Consider the following 12,669-nt stretch of genomic DNA (forward strand, 5'->3'; position numbering starts at 1 on the left):
GCTGCCCTGTCTGCCGCGGCCGCCTTTGCTCGCCCGTGCCCTCCCGTGCGGTCGCCCGCTCCTGCCGCTGCACCTGCCGCCACCGCCGCTGCTTAGCGCCGCCCTGCCTCCACTGCTGCCCGTCGCCGCCTCCCTGCCGCTAGCCCCGCACCGCTCGCCGTTCAGGCGAAAACCGCACGCCCGTGACCCAGCGCCCAGCGCCCGTAACCCGCTATGGCCCCTCTGGCCTATGACAAGGGGGCCCCATCCCCCAGAACTTATAAAAAAAGAGAATTAAAAATAAATAAATAAATAAATAAATAAATAATTACATTAATTAATTAATCAATAAGTGAATTAATTAAGTTAATTAATCATGTTTAATTAATCTAATTAACTAGTTAGTTTAATTAAATAGTACTTAGTTTAACTAAGACCTAATTAACCTAAACAGAGTATGACGGGTAGGTCCCACTGGACCCACATGTCAGTTTGACCCAGTCAACTCTGTTGACTGCTGACGTCAGCATGACATCATGCTGATGTTATTAATTCATTTTCGAATTAATTTAAATAATTAATTAAATACCAGAAATTAATAAAATCGTTAGAAAATCATATCTTTTAATCCGTAACTCGGATTAAAATACTTTCTACATGAAAGTTGCTCAGAACAACGAGACAAATCCAGAAACGCAGCCCGTTCGCCCGCCACGCATCCCTAGCGTAGCGAACACGCAACTTTCCCCCCTCCGTTTCATCTGTCCGAAAACGCGAAACACCGGGGATACTTTCCCGGATGTTTCCCCCCTTCACCGGTATCACCTCATACCACGATAGGGCACCCCTAGCACCGATACTTGTCATGTCATGCATCGCTATGCACCTGTTTGCTTAAATATTTATTGTTTCTCCCTCCTCTTCTCTCGCTAGACACCGAGACCGACGCTGCTGCTACCCAGTACGACTACGGTGTTGACGACCCCTCTCTCTTGCCAGAGCAACCAGGCAAGCCCCCCCTTTGATCACCAGATATCGCCTACTCTTCTCTATACTGCTTGCATTAGAGTAGTGTAGCATGTTACTGCTTTCCGTTAATCCTATTCTGATGCATAGCCTGTCCTTGCTACTACTGTTGTTACCATTACCTGCTATCCTAATGCTTAGAATAGGATGCTAGTGTTCCATCAGTGGCCCTACACTCTTGTCCGTCTGCCATGCTATACTACTGGGCCGTGATCACTTCGGGAGGTGATCACGGGCATATACAATATACCTTACACAGTTACATTACCTGTGATACTGTTCGGAGATGGGGGCTGAAGGGGCAGGTGGCTCCATCCCGGTAGAGGTGGGCCTGGGTTCCCGACGGCCCTCGACTGTTACTTTGAGGCAATAATAAATAAGTTATTATTATATTTCTTTGTTCATGATAATAGTCTTTTATTCATGCTATAACTGTATTATCCAGAAATCGTAATACACGTGTGAATACATAGATCACAATATGTCCCTAGTGAGCCTCTAGTTGACTAGCTCGTTGTGATCAACAGATAGTCATGGTTTCCTGGCTATGGACATTGGATGTCGTTGATAACGGGATCACATCATTAGGAGAATGATGTGATGGACAAGACCCAATCCTAAGCATAGCACAAAGATCGTGTAGTTCGTTTGCTAGAGCTTTGCCAATGTCAAGTATCTCTTCCTTTGACCATGAGAGCGTGTAACTCCTGGATACCGTAGGAGTGCTTTGGGTGTATCAAACGTCACAACGTAACTGGGTGACTATAAAGGTGCACTACAGGTATCTCCGAAAGTATCTATTGTTTTATGCGGATCGAGACTGGGATTTGTCACTCCGTGTAAACAGAGAGGTATCTCTGGGCCCACTCGGTAGGACATCATCATATGCGCAATGTGACCAAGGAGTTGATCACGGGATGATGTGTTACGGAACGAGTAAAGTGACTTGCCGGTAACAAGATTGAACAAGGTATTGGATACCGACGATCGAATCTCGGGCAAGTAACATACCGATAGACAAAGGGAATTGAATACGGGATCGATTGAGTCCTTGACATCGTGGTTCATCCGATGAGATCATCGTGGAACATGTGGGAGCCAACATGGGTATCCAGATCCCGCTGTTGGTTATTGACCGGAGAACTTCTCGGTCATGTCTACATGTCTCCCGAACCCGTAGGGTCTACACACTTAAGGTTCGATGACGCTAGGGTTATAAAGGAAGCTTGTATGTGGTTACCGAATGTTGTTCGGAGTCTCGGATGAGATCCCGGACGTCACGAGGAGTTCCAGAATGGTCCGGAGGTAAAGATTTATATATGGGAAGTCCTGTTTTGGTCACCGAAAAAGTTTCGGGCGATATCGGTAATGTACCGGGACCACCGGGAGGGTCCCGGGGGTCCACCAAGTGGGGCCACCTGCCCCAGAAGGCTGCGTGGGCCAAGTGTGGGAGGGGACCAGCCCCTAGGTGGGCTGGTGCGCCCCCCACAAGGGATCCAAGGCGCAAGGGAGAGTGGGAGGGGGCAAACCCTAGTCCAGATGGGCCTTAAGGCCCACCTAGTGTGCGCCTCCCCTCTCTCCCCCTCTTGGCCGCCTCCCCAAGTCCCATCTAGGGCTGGCCGCACCCCTTGGGGTGGGAAACCCTAAAGGGGGTGCAGCCCCCTTCTCCCCTATATAAATAGAGGCCTGGGGCTGCCCATAACACATGAGTTCTCTCCCTATTGGTGCAGCCCTACCTCTCTCCCTACTCCTCCTCTCCCATGGTGCTTGGCGAAGTCCTGCAGGATTGCCACGCTCCTCCATCACCACCACGCTGTTGTGCTGCTGTTGGATGGAGTCTTCCTCAACCTCTCCCTCTCTCCTTGCTGGATCAAGGCGTGGGAGACGTCACCGGGCTGTACGTGTGTTGAACGCGGAGGTGCCGTGCGTTCGGCACTTGATCATCGGTGATTTGAATCACGACGAGTACGACTTCATCAACCCCGTTCACTTGAACGCTTCCGCTTAACGATCTACAAGGGTATGTAGATGCACTCTCCTTCCCCTCGTTGCTGGTTTCTCCATAGATAGATCTTGGTGACACGTAGGAAATTTTTGAATTTCTGCTACGTTCCCCAACAGTGGCATCATGATCTAGGTCTATTGCGTAGGTTCTTTGCACGAGTAGAACACAAAGTAGTTGTGGGCGTTGATGTTGTTCAATATGCTTACCATTACTAGTCCAATCTTGTTTCGACGGTATTGTGGGATGAAGCGGCCCGGACCAACCTTACACGTACTCTTACGTGAGACAGGTTCCACCGATTGACATGCACTTGGTGCATAAGGTGGCTAACGGGTGCCAGTCTCTCCCACTTTAGTCGGAACGGATTCGATGAAAAGGGTCCTTATGAAGGGTAAATAGCAATTGGCATATCACGTTGTGGTTTTGCGTAGGTAAGAAACGTTCTTGCTAGAAACCCATAGCAGCCACGTAAAACATGCAACAACAATTAGAGGACGTCTAACTTGTTTTTGCAGGGTATGCTTTGTGATGTGATATGGCCAAGAAGAATGTGATGAATGATATGTGATGTATGAGATTGATCATGTTCTTGTAATAGGATTCACGACTTGCATGTCGATGAGTATGACAACCGGCAGGAGCCATAGGAGTTGTCTTAATTTATTGTATGACCTGCGTGTCATTGAAGAACGCCATGTAACTTACTTTACTTTATTGCTAAACGCGTTAGCCATAGAAGTAGAAGTAGTCGTTGGCGTGACAACTTCATGAAGACACGATGATGGAGATCATGATGATGGAGATCATGGTGTCAAGCCGGTGACAAGATGATCATGGAGCCCCGAAGAAGGAGATCAATGGAGCTATATGATATTGGCCATATCATGTCACAACTATATAATTGCATGTGATGTTTATTATGATTATGCATCTTGTTTACTTAGGACGATGGTAGTAAATAAGATGATCCCTTACAAAATTTCAAGAAGTGTTCTCCCCTAACTGTGCACCGTTGCTACAGTTCGTCGCTTCTAAGCACCACGTGATGATCGGGTGTGATGGATTCTTACGTTCACATACAACGGGTGTAAGACATTTTTACACAGCGAAAACACTTAGGGTTAACTTGACGAGCCTAGCATGTGCAGACATGGCCTCGGAACACGGAGACCGAAAGGTCGAGCATGAGTCATATAGTAGATACGATCAACATGAAGATGTTCACTGATGATGACTAGTCCGTCTCACGTGATGATCGGACACGGCCTAGTTAACTCGGATCATGTAATCACTTAGATGACCAGAGGGATGTCTATCTGAGTGGGAGTTCATAAGATGAACTTAATTATCCTGAACATAGTCAAAAGACCTTTTGCAAATTATGTCGTAGCTCGGGCTATAGTTCTACTGTTTTAGATATGTTCCTAGAGAAAATATAGTTGAAAGTTGATAGTAGCAATTATGCGGACAGTAGAAAGCTTATGTCCTTAATGCACTGCTCAGTGTGCTGAACCCCAAACGTCGTTTGTGGATGTTGCGAACATCGGACATACACGTTTTGATAACTACGTGATAGTTCAGTTAAACGGTTTAGAGTTGAGGCACTAAAGACGTTTTCGAAACGTCACGGAACATATGAGATGTTTCGAGGGCTGAAATTAGGATTTCAAGCTCGTGCCCACGTCAAGAGGTATGAGACCTCCGACGATTTTCTTAGCCTGCAAACTAAGGGAGAAAAGCTCAATCGTTGAGCTTGTGCTCAGATTGTCTGAGTGCAACAATCACTTGAATCGAGTGGGAGTTGATCTTCCAGATGAGATAGTGATGTTTCCTCAAAGTCATTGCCACCAAGCTGCTAGAGCTTCGTGATGAACTATAACATATCAGGGATAGATATGATGATCCTTGAAATATTCGTGATGTTTGACACCGCGAAAGTACAAATCAAGAAGGAGCATCAATTGTTGATGGTTGGTGAAACCACTAGTTTCAAGAAGGGCAAGGGCAAGAAGGGATACTTCATGAAACGGCAAATCAGCTGCTGCACCAATGAAGAAACCCGAGGTTGAACGCAAACCCGAGACTAAGTGCTTCTGTGATAAGGGGAACAACCACTGGAGCAGAATTATCCTAGATACTTGGTAGATAAGAAGGCTGGCAAAGTCGATAGAAGTATATTGGATATACATTATGTTAATGTGTACTTTACTAGTACTCCTAGTAGCACCAGGGTATTAAGATACCGGTTCGGTTGCTAAGTGTTAGTAACTCGAAATAAAGAGCTACGGAATAAACGGAGACTAGCTAAAGGTGAGCTGACGATATGTGTTGGAAGTGTTTCCAAGTTTGATGTGATCAAAGATCGCACACTCCCTCTACCATCAAGATTAGTATTAAACCTGAATAAGTGCTCTTGCACCTAAAGGAATGGTTTATTGAATCTCGATCGTAGTGATACACATTTTCATGCCAAAAGATATAAGATAGTAATAATAGTACCACTTACTTGTGGCACTGCCATGTAAGTCATAATGGTATAAAACGCATGAAGAAGCTCCATGTTGATGGATCTTTGGACTCACTCGTTTTTGAAAAGTTTGAGACATGCGAACCATGTCTATTGGTGTATACGCATGAAGAAACTCCATGCAGATGGATCGTTTGGACTCACTTGATTTTGAATCACTTGAGATATGCAAATCATACCACATGGGCAAGATGACTGAAAAGCCTCGTTTTCAGTAAAATGGAACAAGATAGCAACTTGTTGGAAGCAACACATTTTGATGTGTGCAGTCCAATGAGTGCTGAGGCATGCAGTGAATATGGTTATGTTCTTACTTCACAGATGATTCGAGTAAATGTTGAGTATATTTACTTGATGAAACACAAGTCTGAATTATTGAATGGTTCAAGTAATTTCAGAGTGAAGTTGAAGATCACTGTGACAAGAGGATAAAATGTCTATGATATGATCATAGAGATGAATATCTGAGTCACGAGTTTTGGCACACAATTAAGACATTGTGAAAATTGTTTCGCAATTAATACCGCCTGGAACACCATAGTGTGATGGTGTGTCCGAACATCATAGTTGCACCCTATTGGATATGATGCATACCATGATGTCTCTTATCGAACTGCCACGATAGTTTATGGGTTAGGCATTAAAGACAACCACATTCACTTTAAATAGGGCACCACGTAATTCCGATGAGATGACACCGTATGAATTATGGTTTAGAGAAACCTAAGTTGTCGTTTCTTAAAGGTTTGGGTCTGCGACGCTTATGTGAAAAAGTTTCAGGATTAAGCTCGAACCCAAAGCGGATAAAATGCATCTTCATAGGACACCCAAAACAGTTGGGTATACCTCCTAATTCAGATCCGAAAGCAATATGAATTGTTTCTTGAATCGAGTCCTTTCTCGAAGAAAGGTTTCTCTCGAAAGAATTGAGTGGGAGGATGGTGGAGACTTGATATGGTTATTAAACCATCACTTCAACCAGTGTGTATTAGGGCACATGAAGTTGTTCCTATGGCACCTACACCAATTGAAGTAGAAGCTTATGATAGTGATCATGAAACTTCGGATCAAGTCACTACCGTACCTCGTAGGGTGACAAGGATGCGTACTACTTCAGAGTGGTACGGTAATCCTGTCTTGAAGGTCATGTTGCTAGACAACAATGAACCTACGAGCTATGGAGAAGCGATGGTGGGCCCAAGTTCCGACAAATGGTTAGAAGCCATGAAATCCGAGATAGGATCCATGTATCAGAACAAAGCATGGACTTTGGTGGACTTGCCTGATGATCGGCAAGCCATTGAGATAAATGGATCTTTAAGAAGAAGACGGACGTGGATGGTAATGTCACCATCTATGAAGCTCGACTTGTGGCGAAGAGTTTTTTTTTCACAAGTTCAAGGAGTTGACTACGATGAGATTTTCTCATCCGTAGCGATGCTTAAAGTCCGTCGGATTCATGTTAGCATTAGCTGCATTTATGAAATCTGGCAGATGGATGACAAAACGAGTTTCCTTACCAGTCTTCGTATGGAAAGGTTGTATGCAATACAATCAGAAAGGTTTTGTCGATCCTAAGGATGCTAAAAGGTATGCTAGCACCAGCGATCCTTCTAAGGACTGGAGTAAGCATCTCGGAGTTGGAATGTACACTTTGATGAGATGATCAAAGATTTTGGGTTTGTACAAAGTTTTATGAAAAACTTGTATTTCCAAAGAAGTGAGTGGGAGCACTATAGAATTTCTGATGAGTATATGTTGATCAGAAATGATGTAGAATTTCTAGAAAGCATATAGGGTTATTTGAAAGGTGTTTTTCAATAGAAAACTTGGATTAAGCTACTTGAACATTGAGCATCGAGATCTATAAGGATAGATCAAAATACTTAATAATACTTTCAAATGAGCACATACCTTGACATGATCTTGAAGGTATTCAAGATGGATCAGTCAAAGAAGAAGTTCTTGCCTGAGTTGTAAGGTACGAAGTTAAGACTTAAAGCTCGACCATGGCAGAATAGAAAGGACGAAGGTCGTCTCCTATGCTTAAGACATAGGCTCTATAGTATGCTATGCTGTGTACCGCACCTGAAGTGTGCCTTGCCATGAGTTAGTCAAGGGGTACAAGAGTGATCCAAGAATGGATCACAGACAGCGGTCAAAGTTATCCTTAGTAACTAGTGGACTAAGGAATTTTCTCGATTATGGAGGTGGTAAAAGAGTTCGTCGTAAAGGTTACGTCGATGCAAGCTTAACACCTATCCGGATAGCTCTAAGTAGAGATACCGGATACGTATTATGGGGCAACAATTTAGAATAGCTCCAAGTGGAACAGTTATTTGGAATAGCTCCAAATAGAGCGTGGTAGCTGCATCTAGGAGATGACATAGAGATTTGTAAAGCACACACGGATCTGAAAGGTTCAGACCCATTGACTAAAACCTCTCTCACAAGCAACATGATCAAACCCAAAACTCTTTGGATGTTGGTCACATGGTGATGTGACCTGTCAGTGTTAATCACATGGTGATGTGAACTAGATTATTGACTCTAGTGCAAGTGGGAGACTGTTGGAAATATGCCCTAGAGGCAATAATAAATAAGTTATTATTATATTTCTTTGTTCATGATAATAGTCTTTTATTCATGCTATAACTGTATTATCCAGAAATCGTAATACACATGTGAATACATAGATCACAATATGTCCCTAGTGAGCCTCTAGTTGACTAGCTCGTTGTGATCAACAAATAGTCATGGTTTCCTGGCTATGGACATTGGATGTCGTTGATAACGGGATCACATCATTAGGAGAATGATGTGATGGACAAGACCCAATCCTAAGCATAACACAAAGATCGTGTAGTTCGTTTGCTAGAGCTTTGCCAATGTCAAGTATCTCTTCCTTTGACCATGAGAGCGTGTAACTCCTGGATACCGTAGGAGTGCTTTGGGTGTATCAAACGTCACAACGTAACTGGGTGACTATAAAGGTGCACTACAGGTATCTCCGAAAGTATCTATTGTTTTATGCGGATCGAGACTGGGATTTGTCACTCCGTATAAACGGAGAGGTATCTCTGGGCCCACTCGGTAGGACATCATCATATGCGCAATGTGACCAAGGAGTTGATCACGGGATGATGTGTTACAGAACGAGTAAAGTGACTTGCCGGTAACAAGATTGAACAAGGTATTGGATACCGACGATCGAATCTCGGGCAAGTAACATACCGATAGACAAAGGGAATTGAATACGGGATCGATTGAGTCCTTGACATTGTGGTTCATCCGATGAGATCATCGTGGAACATGTGGGAGCCAACATGGGTATCCAGATCCCGCTGTTGGTTATTGACCGGAGAACGTCTCGGTCATGTCTACATGTCTCCCGAACCCGTAGGGTCTACACACTTAAGGTTCGATGACGCTAGGGTTATAAAGGAAGCTTGTATGTGGTTACCGAATTTTGTTCGGAGTCTTGGATGAGATCCCGGACGTCACGAGGAGTTCCGGAATGGTCCGGAGGTAAAGATTTATATATGGGAAGTCCTGTTTTGGTCACCGAAAAAGTTTCGGGCGATATCGGTAATGTACCGGGACCACCGGGAGGGTCCCGGGGGTCCACCAAGTGGGGCCACCTGCCCCAGAAGGCTGCGTGGGCCAAGTGTGGGAGGGGACCAGCCCCTAGGTGGGCTGGTGCGCCCCCCACAAGGGATCCAAGGCGCAAGGGAGAGTGGGAGGGGGCAAACCCTAGTCCAGATGGGCCTTAAGGCCCACCTAGTGTGCGCCTGCCCTCTCTCCCCCTCTTGGCCGCCTCCCCAAGTCCCATCTAGGGCTGGCCGCACCCCTTGGGGTGGGAAACCCTAAAGGGGGCGCAGCCCCCTTCTCTCTTATATAAATAGAGGCCTGGGGCTGCCCATAACACATGAGTTCTCTCCCTCTTGGTGCAACCCTACCTCTCTCCCTACTCCTCCTCTCCCATGGTGCTTGGCGAAGCCCTGCAGGATTGCCACGCTCCTCCATCACCACCACGCTGTTGTGCTGCTGTTGGATGGAGTCTTCCTCAACCTCTCCCTCTCCTTGCTGGATCAAGGCGTGGGAGACGTCACCGGGCTGTACGTGTGTTGAACGCGGAGGTGCCGTGCGTTCGGCACTTGATCATCGGTGATTTGAATCACGACGAGTACGACTTCATCAACCCCGTTCACTTGAACGCTTCCGCTTAACGATCTACAAGGGTATGTAGATGCACTCTCCTTCCCCTCGTTGCTGGTTTCTCCATAGATAGATCTTGGTGACACGTAGGAAATTTTTGAATTTCTGCTACGTTCCCCAACAGTGGCATCATGATCTAGGTCTATTGCATAGATTCTTTGCACGAGTAGAACACAAAGTAGTTGTGGGCGTTGATGTTGTTCAATATGCTTACCATTACTAGTCCAATCTTGTTTCGACGGTATTATGGGATGAAGCGGCCCGGACCAACCTTACACGTACTCTTACGTGAGACAGGTTCCACCGATTGACATGCACTTGGTGCATAAGGTGGCTAACGGGTGCCAGTCTCTCCCACTTTAGTCGGAACGGATTCGATGAAAAGGGTCCTTATGAAGGGTAAATAGCAATTGGCATATCACGTTGTGGTTTTGCGTAGGTAAGAAACGTTCTTGCTAGAAACCCATAACAGCCACGTAAAACATGCAACAACAATTAGAGGACGTCTAACTTGTTTTTGCAGGGTATGCTTTGTGATGTGATATGGCCAAGAAGAATGTGATGAATGATATGTGATGTATGAGATTGATCATGTTCTTGTAATAGGATTCACGACTTGCATGTCGATGAGTATGACAACCGGCAGGAGCCATAGGAGTTCTCTTAATTTATTGTATGACCTGCGTGTCATTGAAGAACGCCATGTAACTTACTTTACTTTATTGCTAAACGCGTTAGCCATAGAAGTAGAAGTAGTCGTTGGCGTGACAACTTCATGAAGACACGATGATGGAGATCATGATGATGGAGATCATGGTGTCAAGCCGGTGATAAGATGATCATGGAGCCCCGAAGATGGAGATCAATGGAGCTATATGATATTGGCCATATCATGTCACAACTATATAATTGCATGTGATGTTTATTATGATTATGCATCTTGTTTACTTAGGACGACGGTAGTAAATAAGATGATCCCTTACAAAATTTCAAGAAGTGTTCTCCCCTAACTGTGCACCGTTGCTACAGTTCGTCGCTTCTAAGCACCACGTGATGATCGGGTGTGATGGATTCTTACGTTCACATACAACGGGTGTAAGACAGTTTTACACAGCGAAAACACTTAGGGTTAACTTGACGAGCCTAGCATGTGCAGACATGGCCTCGGAACACGGAGACCGAAAGGTCGAGCATGAGTCGTATAGTAGATACGATCAACATGAAGATGTTCACCGATGATGACTAGTCCGTCTCACGTGATGATCGGACACGGCCTAGTTAACTCGGATCATGTAATCACTTAGATGACCAGAGGGATGTCTATCTGAGTGGGAGTTCATAAGATGAACTTAATTATCCTAAACATAGTCAAAAGACCTTTTGCAAATTATGTCGTAGCTCGCGCTATAGTTCTACTGTTTTAGATATGTTCCTAGAGAAAATATAGTTGAAAGTTGATAGTAGCAATTATGCGGACAGTAGAAAGCTTATGTCCTTAATGCACTGCTCAGTGTGCTGAACCCCAAACGTCGTTTGTGGATGTTGCGAACATCGGACATACACGTTTTGATAACTACGTGATAGTTCAGTTAAACGGTTTAGAGTTGAGGCACTAAAGACGTTTCCGAAACGTCACGGAACATATGAGATGTTTCGAGGGCTGAAATTGGGATTTCAGGCTCGTGCCCACGTCAAGAGGTATGAGACCTCCGACGATTTTCTTAGCCTGCAAACTAAGGGAGAAAAGCTCAATCGTTGAGCTTGTGCTCAGATTGTCTGAGTGCAACAATCACTTGAATCGAGTGGGAGTTGATCTTCCAGATGAGATAGTGATGTTTCCCCAAAGTCATTGCCACCAAGCTGCTAGAGCTTCGTGATGAACTATAACATATCAGGGATAGATATGATGATCCTTGAAATATTCACGATGTTTGACACCGCGAAAGTAGAAATCAAGAAGGAGCGTCAATTGTTGATGGTTGGTGAAACCACTAGTTTCAAGAAGGGCAAGGGCAAGAAGGGATACTTCATGAAACGGCAAATCAGCTGCTGCACCAATGAAGAAACCCGAGGTTGAACCCAAACCCGAGACTAAGTGCTTCTGTGATAAGGGGAACAACCACTGGAGCAGAATTATCCTAGATACTTGGTAGATAAGAAGGCTGGCAAAGTCGATAGAAGTATATTGGATATACATTATGTTAATGTGTAATTTACTAGTACTCCTAGTAGCACCAGGGTATTAAGATACCGGTTCGGTTGCTAAGTGTTAGTAACTCGAAATAAAGAGCTACGGAATAAACGGAGACTAGCTAAAGGTGAGCTGACGATATGTGTTGGAAGTGTTTCCAAGTTTGACGTGATCAAAGATCGCACGCTCCCTCTACCATCAAGATTAGTATTAAACCTGAATAAGTGCTCTTGCACCTAAAGGAATGGTTTATTGAATCTCGATCGTAGTGATACACATTTTCATGCCAAAAGATATAAGATAGTAATAATAGTACCACTTACTTGTGGCACTGCCATGTAAGTCATAATGGTATAAAACGCATGAAGAAGCTCCATGTTGATGGATCTTTGGACTCACTCGTTTTTGAAAAGTTTGAGACATGCGAACCATGTCTATTGGTGTATACGCATGAAGAAACTCCATGCAGATGGATCGTTTGGACTCACTTGATTTTGAATCACTTGAGATATGCAAATCATACCACATGGGCAAGATGACTGAAAAGCCTCGTTTTCAGTAAAATGGAACAAGATAGCAACTTGTTGGAAGCAACACATTTTGATGTGTGCAGTCCAATGAGTGCTGAGGCATGCAGTGAATATGGTTATGTTCTTACTTCACAGATGATTCGAGTAAATGTTGAGTATATTTACTTGGTGAAACACAAGTCTGAATTATTGA

This window comes from Triticum dicoccoides, chromosome 5A (assembly GCF_002162155.2).
Source record: "Triticum dicoccoides isolate Atlit2015 ecotype Zavitan chromosome 5A, WEW_v2.0, whole genome shotgun sequence".
In the NCBI taxonomy this organism is placed as follows: domain Eukaryota; kingdom Viridiplantae; phylum Streptophyta; class Magnoliopsida; order Poales; family Poaceae; genus Triticum; species Triticum dicoccoides.